Source organism: Macaca nemestrina, chromosome X (genome assembly GCF_043159975.1).
Source record: "Macaca nemestrina isolate mMacNem1 chromosome X, mMacNem.hap1, whole genome shotgun sequence".
Taxonomy (NCBI): Eukaryota; Metazoa; Chordata; class Mammalia; order Primates; family Cercopithecidae; genus Macaca; species Macaca nemestrina.
The window spans coordinates 50,310,344-50,322,689 of record NC_092145.1 but is presented as its reverse complement, the minus strand read 5'-3'; the positions used below and the strand labels follow the sequence as shown (position 1 = coordinate 50,322,689).

The following is a 12,346-nucleotide window of genomic DNA, read 5'->3' as shown; positions in this document are numbered from 1 at the left end:
AATCAAAATCCAGCATTAGTCATTAGCCATATGGTTTTAGGTAATTTACCAAACCTTTCTGAACTTCCCTTGTTTGATCTCTAAAATTAAGGTAATAATAATAAGCTTGCACAGTTGTAAAAATTAGAGAAAATATCTGTGAAGGGCCTGGTGCATAGTAGGTACTTAGTAAATTGCAACTATTATCATTATAATGGTCCACTTATATAAATTGATTTGTAGATTGTGTCCTGCATTCTTTTTCCCATAGCAGATCGCCATAGCTTTGGCTTATATTGGCTTGGCAGCCACAGTGCTCACATTTATCAATGGGAATAGTCAAGGGTTGAATTGGTATAAGTGTAGCTGAGAAGCAAGTCCAGGACCCAAGGCAAACATTCTGGGAATGTAAGAATTTCTGTGGCTCATCCATACAGCAGCAAACCTACATGTAAATGTTCTAGAGGTGACTGAAGTTTGAAATGTCCTTTTTTAATATAAGTATATTTTTGAAGATTAAAAAAGTATTTGTTTTGCAAAGTACATTTTTTCCCATATGGAACTAATTTTTTGTAGGAAATTAGACTTGTAGAGGCAAGGTTTTCATGCCTTTCGTTCTTTTCAGGCTCACAAAATATTTCCTATCTGGAAACCCAGTTCTTCTTGGCCAACTTGATGTTGCTGACAATTGTATTTGGTAGGATAATTTCAGCTTCACCTAGGTTCAGAGAATAATTGCCAATATATTTCAGAAACACTCTTATAAAATATTAAGTTTTTCCCTAGAGAGCAATCTGGTACAATGAAATCTTCTTGAAATATTATTTGCCACCATTTGAGACCTTCCAGTTTGGTGAACTTATTACTGTCATACTTCATTAGTGTGTATTTTTGGTGTACCTTTCACATCAAAACCACCATTCAAAACATTTTGTGATTTAAAAGTAAGAAGTCTTAAAAAAGAACATAGCACTTTTTCTTATCAGAAATCCAGTGCAGATGAGAAGATTTATTGTCTGATAGTCAAGATTGGATTGTCCAGTTGTTTGTGAGAAACCAGTGAATTTGATCAGAAATGGAGTGAGGATACTGATGTGGCAGAGAGAATGCAAAATTTTGGTTTGGGGTTTTTGACTTTTTTGGGGAAAAGGTCTCTAAACCATTGTGTTTTTAACAAATTAATTATAATGGAAAGGTAGTAATCGTTTGTGTTTAACCACTAAAGCAAACAAGTTGCTTTCCCAGAGTTGAGACAGACACTCAATAGGTGAGTGAATGGGCCTGGCCTTGAAGCTGTGTCCCCACACAAATCTTATCTTGATTTTTAGTTTCCATAATCCCCACATGTCATGGGAAGGACCCGGTGAGAGGTAACTGAATCATGGGGGCAGTTACCCCCATGCTGTTCTCATGAGAGCGAGTGAGTTCTCATGAGATCTGATGGTTTTATAAGGGGCTTTTCCCCACTTTGCTCAACACTTCTTCCTGCTGCCCTGTGAAGAAGGTGCCTTTCTTCCCCTTTGCATTCCACCATGATTGTAAGGTTCCTGAGGCCTTCCTAGCCATGCGGAACTGTGAGTCAATTAAACTTCTTCATAAATTACCCAATCTCAGGTATTTCTAAATAGCAGCATGAGAACCGACTAATACATATTGCTCATAAGTGGGACTGAGTGAGAGTAACCCAGCTACACTACTGTATAAACAAGCCAGAGCTTAAGGGATATTGTTGAGATCATTAATATCATTTAGGTACATGAAGTATAGTGACCCACTTTCTATCTTCCAGAACTAGGCAGAATAAAGATAGAAATAAACTCTTCTTTTAAACTGCCTCTGTTAGTTGTTGCTTGACAGACTTGAAGTCAATGTTGGACCCATAAACCTCAACAAATATTCAAAGGGAAATTTCAAAATAGTTGTTCAAAGTGGCTAAGTTTTCACCCCAGTGTAGAGAACAAAACAGTCTGTATGTACTGTGACTGGGTCAAGAAAATATTTGAGGTGGCATTATCAAGCAATTTAAATGTGGTCTTTGATGATTCAGAAACAAAAAACCACCAGAGAAGTCAATCTGTTATTCCAAAGGTCAGGGCCATCAGCCCCAATAGCTGAAAAAAGGAAATAATGCAAAGAGCTCCTGGTCCTAGGGCTGGTAAAATGAGAGGAAAGGACATCCCCAGGAAGCCACTCTCCTGTATTCTTGGCTGAGAGGCAGCTGGTAACACCAAGTGAATAACATATTTACTCCATTCACAAATGTGCAAGTAAATTGAGGCTAATTTGTGTTAGGATTAAACTTATTCCAAAGAGCTGGTTCACTTGAGTGGTCTGAGCAGGCCAGCCATTTTTAGTAACTTCAGCTCTATGGGTAAGTTTAGGAATACCAAACTAACAAATTAAGAAGGAAAAAAAGAAAAAGACATATTATAAAAGTCTAAAATCTCCATGGACTTATGAGCAATTTCTGTTGTTCTTCTGAAATGTATTGCTTTTCATTTCTCCAGATTTGATGTTTATTTATTTATCTTTAAATTAAATTAAATTTTATTTTATTTTTTTGAGATGGAGTCTTGCTCTGTCGCCCAGGCTGGAGTACAGTGGCGCGATCCTCGGCTCACTGCAAGCTCCGCCTCCCGGATTCAAGCCTTTCTCTTGCCTCAGCCTCCTGAGTAGCTGGGACTACAGGTGCCCGCCACCACACCTGGCTAATTTTTTCTATTTTTTAGTAGAGATGGGTTTTCACCGTGTTAGCCAGGATGGTCTTGATCTCCTGACCTCGTGATCCACCCGCCTCGGCCTCCCAAAGTGCTGGGATTACAGGCGTGAGCCACTGCGCCTGGCCCAGATTTGATGTTTAAATGATTGCTGACAATTCCTGTTTGGGAAAACTCATGCACAGATAGCTATTACCCTGTAAGAAGAGATGTGTGAGCGTATTCTGAAATGTTCATCATGTGCCATAGCTCAAGAAACGTATGGTACACAGCCCCAATAAAAATGAGATGCAGAAATTAAAATGGGGGGATGCTTCTGGTTTTTGTTTGTTAACTAAAACTATGTAGGTCTAAACTTCATGCTTTTGTAGATGAGTTACTGATACAGTGGTTAGCCATGCCAGTGTCTTGGGGACAAGCCTTATGGATCCCAGTATTGCAGAAAAACCAGACTCAGTGCAGTTGTTACATTTCACAGGACACACTTTGACCTGTGATGTAGCCAGGTTTTTAGTTACAAGCTTCATCATAACAGGGCTCTGTTGTGTTTTGTACAGTTCAATAAATCAATTTGAACAGATACATCTCGTTGGAAAGAACTTAGGTACTTTTTTTTAAATGAGGAAGCAAGCAGGAAGGATTTGAATACAAATTGAAGTTTATTATTATGTGTCTTAGATATTATGTGATTGCAAAAAACAGGAATCTTCACAAGTAAGGCCTAGTAAAGGAGAATGCATTTTAGGGTAAAGGGAGTCTCATGGAACCCCATCTCATAGGGAATTGGAAATTGTCAGGCAGCTAGCTCATCTTTCCACCTCTTGCTCTCTGTAGCAACACAATCTGTCATCTCTGCTTCTTTCTGCACAGGGGCTCAATCCTGCATTCTACAAAATGGCTTCCTCTGCCTGGCTCTTAATTTCAACTTCCCCACACCTCCAGCTCAGCTGTAGCTTTAGGTTGTTGTTGCACCTATTCTGGCCCCAAATGTTTTTGACCTAATGCTTTCAGTACCCAGCTGACCTATTTAGTCTTTGTTTCTCTTTGTTCAAATTTTCAAGAGAATTGGATTGGCTTTTGCCAGTCAACAATTGATTCACTCCCAGCATGTGTGTCCACTCAAGCAGTGTTTGGGGGAAAAAAGTGTTAACAAAAAGTGTACAGCTGTGAGCAATGTAGTTTAAACTAAAAAGTTAGTTGGATACTGTGAAAGGACTAATGTATCAAATACAGCCATTATTGTGATGGTAATGATGATAACAATGACTGTAGTAATTAAATTACCATAGTAATTTAGTAAAGTAATTAAAACAGCTACATTTATGGAGCTCCTTATAAGCTTATTATATAGACTTATTTAATCTTCACAAGAACCCTAAGGAGTAGGTATTATTACTGTCCCAGTTTTTACTGATGGGAAGATTTAGGCACAAAGAAGTGACTCGTCCAAGATCACATGGCCATTAAGTGGTTGAGCAAGCCTCAAACCCAGACAGTCTGACACAAGAATTATGATGCTCTACTGATGATTCTGACACTGTTACAATGAATTTGTGAAAGGTGGGACTGCAAGATAGCTTCTTTGTGAAGAAAAAGGAAAATTTGTTTAAACCAGCAAAACCTATATGATACATACTATATATATATATATATATATTTTTAATCCCTCCAATATCCTTTACACAAGGAGAAAGGGATTAGGATCTCAAGAAATATTTGTGTCTCTATGTGGGTGGAAAGAGAAGAATTACCCTCTCATCTGAGTTATTCTAGTACTTTTAGATAAATGAAATAACCTTTAAATATTCGTGATCAGAGCATTACCCATTTGTCTCTTTGCCTTCATATTTATTTGAATTCAAATTAAATCTGCCTTTTAGCAAAGATCAAGAATAAGATCTGGCACTTTGGAGTGGAAGCCAAAGCTGGTATATATGTGATGTTACTGCCCTCTTCCCAAGCCACCATTTTATTGCTCTTCTGGGAATCCAGTTAAATTACAGCTGCTGATATATTGTGGACTGAGAATCTAAATTCAGGCTTTGACCAAGTCAAGGGCTGGTTTCTTTGGGCAATATTTCACTTCCTGTTTTATCTGTGCTGTCACCTAAATTTAGCACTTAGACTATACTCCCCGATGTCTGCAGAAGTTTTAAATTATTTTCCAGTGATGCATACCATGTCTATGCAGAATTGTGTGTGACAGATTTGCAGTAAAATCCCAGAGCTCTCCAACTCCTTTTTAAATGAATTAGATCAGTAGCTCTCACAGATTTGACTTTGGAATGGGTTGTAAGGTGATGCGTTTCCTGAAAAACTGATTGAGTTCTCTTTGGTGTGTGTGTTTTTTTTTTCTCTGCTGTGCATTTTACCATTTGGTGGACTAATCAGTTTCTTAAAAGCAAAAGATGGATGCTGTCTTCTAAACCATGGGAGGTGTCAAATGCCTGCTGCATTAAGACCCTTTTCCCTAATTGCAGGAATGATAGCTATGGGCAGAACTGTAATAGTGTTCTAAATTGAGAAATCTTGAATAAGACATAAATCTAAATTCCACACCTTTCTTTTTTAATGTGGGCTTCAACAAGCGTCAGCTGTAATTGGTAGAACAGCCTGACCTATTAATCCATAGATAAAAATGGTTCAATTAAAGAGAAATATAAATATTGAAGGTAACATAAAACCAAATGAAGCACATCACAGAATTTATGTGCAAATAAATTAACTGAATAAAAATTCTCCAGTACATACAAGGTCCATATGCTGTCTTGGTAATGCTATAATTAAGTCAGAGAGTCATGTCATACTGGCCTTTTCCATCTGCTCTGTGATCTGTTAAGGGACCCATTCAAACAGAATGACAGCTGACCTCAAAATGATACACTCTACTACTGCCCATTTTAACAGGGCTGTTGGTTATGCACATTTTGTCTTCATTTATACTGGTCTACGAGTGTTTTTCCATTAAATCAAGTAAATTGGAGCATGTGGTTTTCTATTAAATAGGTTTATTTAAACCACTATTATATTTTCGGAATGAACTTTTTATTTTTCAGAAGCAATTGATTGTACTGGAGAAAATTTTGTTTTGTTTTGTTCTAAATTCAAGTGGTGTTAGAAAGAGATAGTGATTAAGAATAGCAAAATAAAGGCGCTCTTCTCTTTTTCCTTCTAATTTTTGGTATTTGATCAAAGCAAAGTGGTTAATTCTTGGAGCCTCAGGATGTTGTGTATGTAATTGACACAAAAGATGTGTAAAAGAGGAGCCAATATTTATAATACTAATTGATTTCATTTATTTTACTTCCCTTGTGTATGCCTCACTGTCATTCTTGCCATTATCTTAATGTTCTTGTTTCCAATAACACTCAGAAAAGTCATTTTAAAGGCAGGGGATCTGGAGCACAGATGTGTCAGGTGTAAAGGCTCTCATCCACAGAGACATTCAAATTGGCTAAAGGAAACCCCACTGAATAGTGCAGCTGAAGATCCAGCATTTGTCCATCTGTTTGTGCCAGGTTACCTTGTGACAGTCTATTTAATTTCTGGTCCCTGGAGTGTCTCTATTTCAACAGTACATGCATATTTCTTTTATTAGAACTGCAGAAGGGGAAAATTGGTAACTCTTAGAACCAGGATGACCTTTAGAATATTACATTTTTGTTTTGTTTTGAACAAATAACACAAGTTCTACAAGAGGGTTTGCTCTAGTCAAACACTCAACTTCTTAGAGGGAATTTTAAATGTCTCCTATTTGGCCTTGGAGGAAAAAAAGAAAAAAGAAATAAATTATACTTGCAATATAACAGAGAGTGCTTAGAAAATGGGTTTAAAATACATTACAATTTAAAAACTTTTTAAAGTAAAACCAGAGACAGGCAGTGTCCATGGAGTGACCAAGACTAACCCACATAAGAGGCTGGAGAATAACAAAAGATAATCGTCAGGCAGATGCCCATTGCTCTCTGAGGAAGCATGACCTTGGCATGTTGGTTTCTGAATTAATTCAGAGAACCTAATTTGTCAATATGGAAAGGTCACATAATACATGATATCTTATTTATAAATAAAAATCCAGATGGAATTTCTTAGTAAAATGTATTTAGGTAAGTCTACAAGGGACAAGAGCCATATTCATTTACTTACGCAGTCTAGAAACATTTGCTGAGCATCTAATATATCCGTGGCATTATTTTAGCTTCAAATGATGTGTTAGTGAACAAAATGAAGTCTGTGCTCTCATAAAGCTAACATTACAGTGCAGGGGTTGTGGGAAGGCAGATAGTAAACAAACCTGTTATCTGTTCTGTACAGGGCCGAGGACCCATTAATTAGCCTTGCATCTGGATGTTGGTTCAAAGATAAATATTTCTGAGGTTTTCCTGAAATTGTAAACTGTATACCCAAGAGCATCCTGATGAGCTAAAATGAAATTGATCATATATACTCATTTCAATGAAATAATGTTTGAAAAATTTCCTTTCATTTTGCCCAAGTCCATGTAGTACTTTATTGTAGTGTGGTGAAAAAGATATAGGATTAGATTCTGCCAAGAAACTTTTACCTGAGGTACTTATATCCCAGTGGAGAGAAACAATGCTGCCTAATTAAAAGATAAAGATAGAAAAAAGGGGCAGAGCCAAAGAAGGAAAGATAGGGGGAGTAAGGGTGGAGGTAGGGTTAGGAAAACTAGATTCCTGCAATATTCCTTAAATATATAAGAATTTATTTCATATTAGGGCAATATCCTAGTAGCTTAGTTTAGTTGGTGAGAGCCCCATGTTAGGATGGCATCATAGTTAAAGATTCAGTCCTTATTTGAACCAGTTAGCTCAAATCTATCCCATCCCTTTACCCCAATCAGTCATGATACGAATATCAGCCACAAATCACAAGCAGGTATACATTTTCCACACTACTGGAAAAAAAGAATGAATCAAACACATCTTCTTTCTGTATGATCAGTGAGGCATGAGAATAATTGGTAGATTGATGATCCGAGATGTAGTTGGTAAATTAGAACCATGAATTCTGCCAGACCTTTGGAACAAAACATATTAAATAGGATTTTTTTGTGTGTGCCAGTGGCAGTGGTAACATGGGAGAGGATTATTTAAAATTGTGTTTAAATATTCAAAGCTGTATGTGCTGGGTATGTAAGTGAACTAGTATTTCTCTTCCCTTAAGTAACCTTGAGATAGGACTACATTTATCAACGTTCTCTTTTTGTCTCCCTCTGCAGTCTTCCTTCAAAACCTACAGGCTTTTAAACAAAGGCTCTAAATGACTCTTATCAATATATCTGTTCCTGGGCCTCTCCCAAAATGACTTAGAGATAAGTTGCCTCAAACCTGGCTTGGTTCAGTGCTATAATCCATTATGGTTCCTTTTGGAGGTAGCAAATTCTCATCAACTTCCCTCTTATTAATCACCTATCTAAATGTAGCATCATCAGAACAATTTCAGAGTTTTCTAAGGCAGGACCTTGACTTCCTGTCATTTGTAAAGTAGCTTATAACAGCCCTGACACTCTGCTAAAGTGCTTAACTAGTCATTATTCCTCCTTGTACTACATAGCCTTTATGCTGCCAATAGCCCGTCTCGCCTTTCCGATGTCCCATCATGTTACCTTTAAAACAGTAATTTTACTATTTTATCTTTGCGGTGGGGTCGGGGTAGAGTAGGTCAGGCTATTTTTGAGAATCTAGAGAAAACAGAAATCTCTACACAAGAGAAAATATATGTGAACATATGGTTTTGTGTACCTTTTCAAGGGATTTGTAAACTTGTGAAGCCCATCCATAGACCTCAGATTACAAAGTCATGGTGTCAAGATTATATGATTCACAAACATATTTAATTGAAGTAAACCTCATCTATGCCTACTTATAGACTCATAAATATTATGACATTTTCATTTTTATTTTATTTTTCCATCTAAACTTCCTTGCCTCTCTCCTCCACTCAGGGTCAGATTTGCATTGTAGTCTGCCAGCTTTTTTAGTCTTCTTTGGCTCCCTCCTCATTACAGGAATTTCCCTTAATGACATTCTTGCATTTCAATCCTTTCTTGGCATTTGTTTCTCAGAGGTCCTAGACTAACACATTCTTCTATTTCTATAAAAATATACTATCATATTATAATATTTTTAGAACTATTAAGAGAAGGTGTCTATTTCTGTTTTTTCCATTTCTTTGAATTTCACTTAACATTTTTTTTCACCTGCTTTGAAAAACTTGATTGTTCATTAAGTTAGCCACAGTGACAAGTGTATACAATTTGAATAAAATGTTCCTGGTATGTTTTTATGATTCCCAAATGCATTTTCTTTCCCCTTTCTTTCCTTCCTTTCTTTTCTTTCTTTCCTTCCTTGCTGCTTTTCCTTTCAATTTTATTTAAAGATTTTTTAAATGTACCTTACACCTTACACAACCATACATTTATCTAAGGATAGTCTGAAATTCTTGGTTCCAATGACATTTTGTTTGTGTATGGTACTTTCTCTTTAAGCTGCTTGTTGTTGATTTCCAGCCACTTAAAAAAGAAAATACTGTTTGTTAAGTTCCAATATATTTCTGTGTTAAAGATACAATGGTTAATGTTATCATTTCCATGAGTGAAAGGGGTTGTCTGTTGTATTCTCTACCGTATCCATTCCCAGAACTTAGCACAGTGCCTGGCAGACAAAAGGTGCTCAATAAATGTGTGTTGAAAATACAATGAGGCATTAGAGCTTGTACCTTGAAAAAAGCTTAATGTTTTAAAAAGTCATTTAATTATCCTAATCCCACAAACTTCTAAAATGTTCATCCATTTTTCCCAAAGTCATGTGCTAACTCTTCACTGATTCTGTCTAAATGGCTATTACAATGACAGGTGTCCCAGGGAAGGAAAGCCAGTCAAAATAACAAAACATTTTTAAAAGAATGAAACTTTATTTCATTCAAGCACAGAAATTTTAACTAAACTAATAAAAACTGTTTCAATAGAAGTTCACTGATTATGTTTAAGAAATAGGTAATAATAATTTATTACTTTTTTTCTCAGTTGATATTTACAAAGTACAGTTGACCCTTGAACAATGTGGGTTTTAACTGCATGAGTCCACATATACATGTTTTTTTTTTTTCAACAAAACTCATATCAAAAATACAGTATTCACAGGATGTGAACCCTGTGTATATAGAGGGCCAACTTTTCCTCTATGTGGGTTCCACAGAACTGACTATGGGACTCGAGTAGGGTGGGTCCTGGAACCAATTGCCCCGTGTATACTGAGGGAAAACTGTACTTAAAATCAATCCTCTCTGAGAATGAAGGCGATAAATAAATATGAAAATAATTATCTCAAGTATGTTAAAAATAGTCCTAGAAAATAGAATTTCAGAATTAGAAGGGACCTTAGAAACTATGTAGTTCAAGCTTTTATCCAGTATAAGAAATTCTGAGACAGTACCCCTCTGTAATGACAGAACATGATATTTTTGTAGGTAGTCTATCTCATTGCTGAAAAGTTCTTCCTAAATACTGCCACAAATCCTGACTGTCTGTAATTTTCCTGTATTTGCTCCTAGTTAAGCCTCTGTAGTCATACAGAATCAATGTACTTTCTCTTCCATTTGAAAGTGCTCTCTATATTTGATGATATCGAATTGATGTCACAGATTTGCTATTGATCTATCATGTAACTCTATAACAGTCCATACTACCTGGTGTCTGGGAAATTTCAAGTAAGGAATCAGTTGGAAAAAGCCATTTGGAGAATAAAGAGTACATCCATAGCTTTCTCTCTGATCTGCCCTCTCTCTAGGAAATCATCTCCCATGACTCATTGCTCATGAGGATGTGGATATGAAATCATACTAGCAAACATCCCTGCATAGTTGGCACCCGCTATTCCCTATGTAGTAATTTGTTTAGTATGTTCTTTTTTTCCTCCTACATATGTTGGAAGGCAAACTTTAACAAGGTTTCTTTCTGGATTGTTATAAGTTCCAAGCTAGTTTCTTTTGTTAAGGATTAAATAAAATTTCCATTCAGCCATTTGCTAAAGAGGTGAGATTATTTTTTTAGTGATTGGAGTATAGCAGGTGAATCAAGGTGAATTAATATGCCATTGAAATTAGTTGTGAAAACCATTCTCTTTATCTTAGTTCTCATTATAGATGTTTAGGCCAGCAAGGGTTGTGTCATAAAGTAGGTATCAATTGTATTATTTTCTATGAATGCCAACAAAACATTTCTTTAGTGACAAATATAATCAGGCAACATATCAGATATTCAGTATTCTTCTCAAGTTGATTGGGCATTGCTTCCAGTTTCTGCCAGAAGAGCATCACCACATATTACAAGAAGCATAGCCCTCCACTCTATATCCTTTGATATTTTGCCCAGAAATGTTGAGAGTTGGAAATTAATTACAATATAGCAAAAATGTATGAGCATCAGCTAAAGCTTCATCTTTGCTTCCTCTTTTCTCTCTGAAAAATTGAGTCTGGTGATTCTTCTTCAGTTTTTACATGTGTGCTATAGAGACTCTGAAAAGAGCAATCAAGGAAAGGAATTTAATTGCTACATGCACTTGAGTAGATCTCAGATAAGAACAGGTAATCTTTGAAGTTATAAAGCAGCAAGAAAGCAATAACTTTTTTTCCAACCAATGGTTTCGATATTTGGAAGACTGACAGGCTTAGAGACACTTTTTCATTCCAGCAAAAGAATAAATGTATTGTCAACTACCTCCCCAAAGGCTGTCAAGTGAGTATTTTTTCAGTATATTTATCATGGTTTATTATTTTACTTTATGTGTAGGTATCTGCATTATGTCCTGAATAAGTCATGTGACTGAGGACCATCAGTGGCTAGTTTGAGCATGAGTGTAAGTTGTATGTGGTAGTTTTGTAGGATAACACATTTTAGGATTGGAAGAAACAGAACTTTTCAGTTTCCAACTATATTAGACTAGGAAAATTATACACTTAAAGGAACGAACTGGCTTGTCCAAAGTCACATGGCTGGTTCATAGGAAACATAGTGGTAGAACTCTTTATGTGACTCTAGTTAGAAGTCCTTATACAAAAATAATAGAAAAGACCACCAAAACAATTTCTTCAGGTTTTTATATCAAATCTGAACCTTGCCAAATAAGTTGTATTAAACTAAAGATTTCTTGTATGTAGGCCATTCTTCAGTACCTTTAACAGTATTTCACAAGGAAAATGCAAACAAACTAAAATGCTTCAGTTTGGAAGAGACAGACAAATGAAAACATTTTTATTGAGAATTTTAAAATAGGTAAACAAAAACTACAAATAGAAAACAGCCAGAGTACATATTTAGTTTAGTATTAGCCAGAGTACAAATAAATACATATTTAGCTTAATCTCCTAGACTTCATTCCATTTAGAAATGTGGGAAATTTTATAACACATATAGTACTCAGAGATATTTTTGTGAGAATGCATTGTGATTTGGTGTGTATGCTTACAACTAAATTGTAATAATCCAAAGGAGTCTGCTATATATCTCTAATTCCTTCTGCTTAAGTAACATGTACCAACCTTTAAGCAGTGACTAAGGAAAGGACCTGACAGAACCCTTGATCCTCCTTTTTTATGTCCCTGGGCCTCTTCCAGCCAGGTTTTGCTGA

General features: G+C 36.1%; 1 protein-coding gene across 1 annotated transcript in view; it reads left to right on the top strand.

The window, feature by feature from the left end:
• The window catches only part of LOC105499700 (interleukin 1 receptor accessory protein like 2), a 1,280,649-nt gene that overhangs the window by 575,191 nt on the left and 693,112 nt on the right, over positions 1-12,346 (top strand). The window lies entirely within an intron of this gene.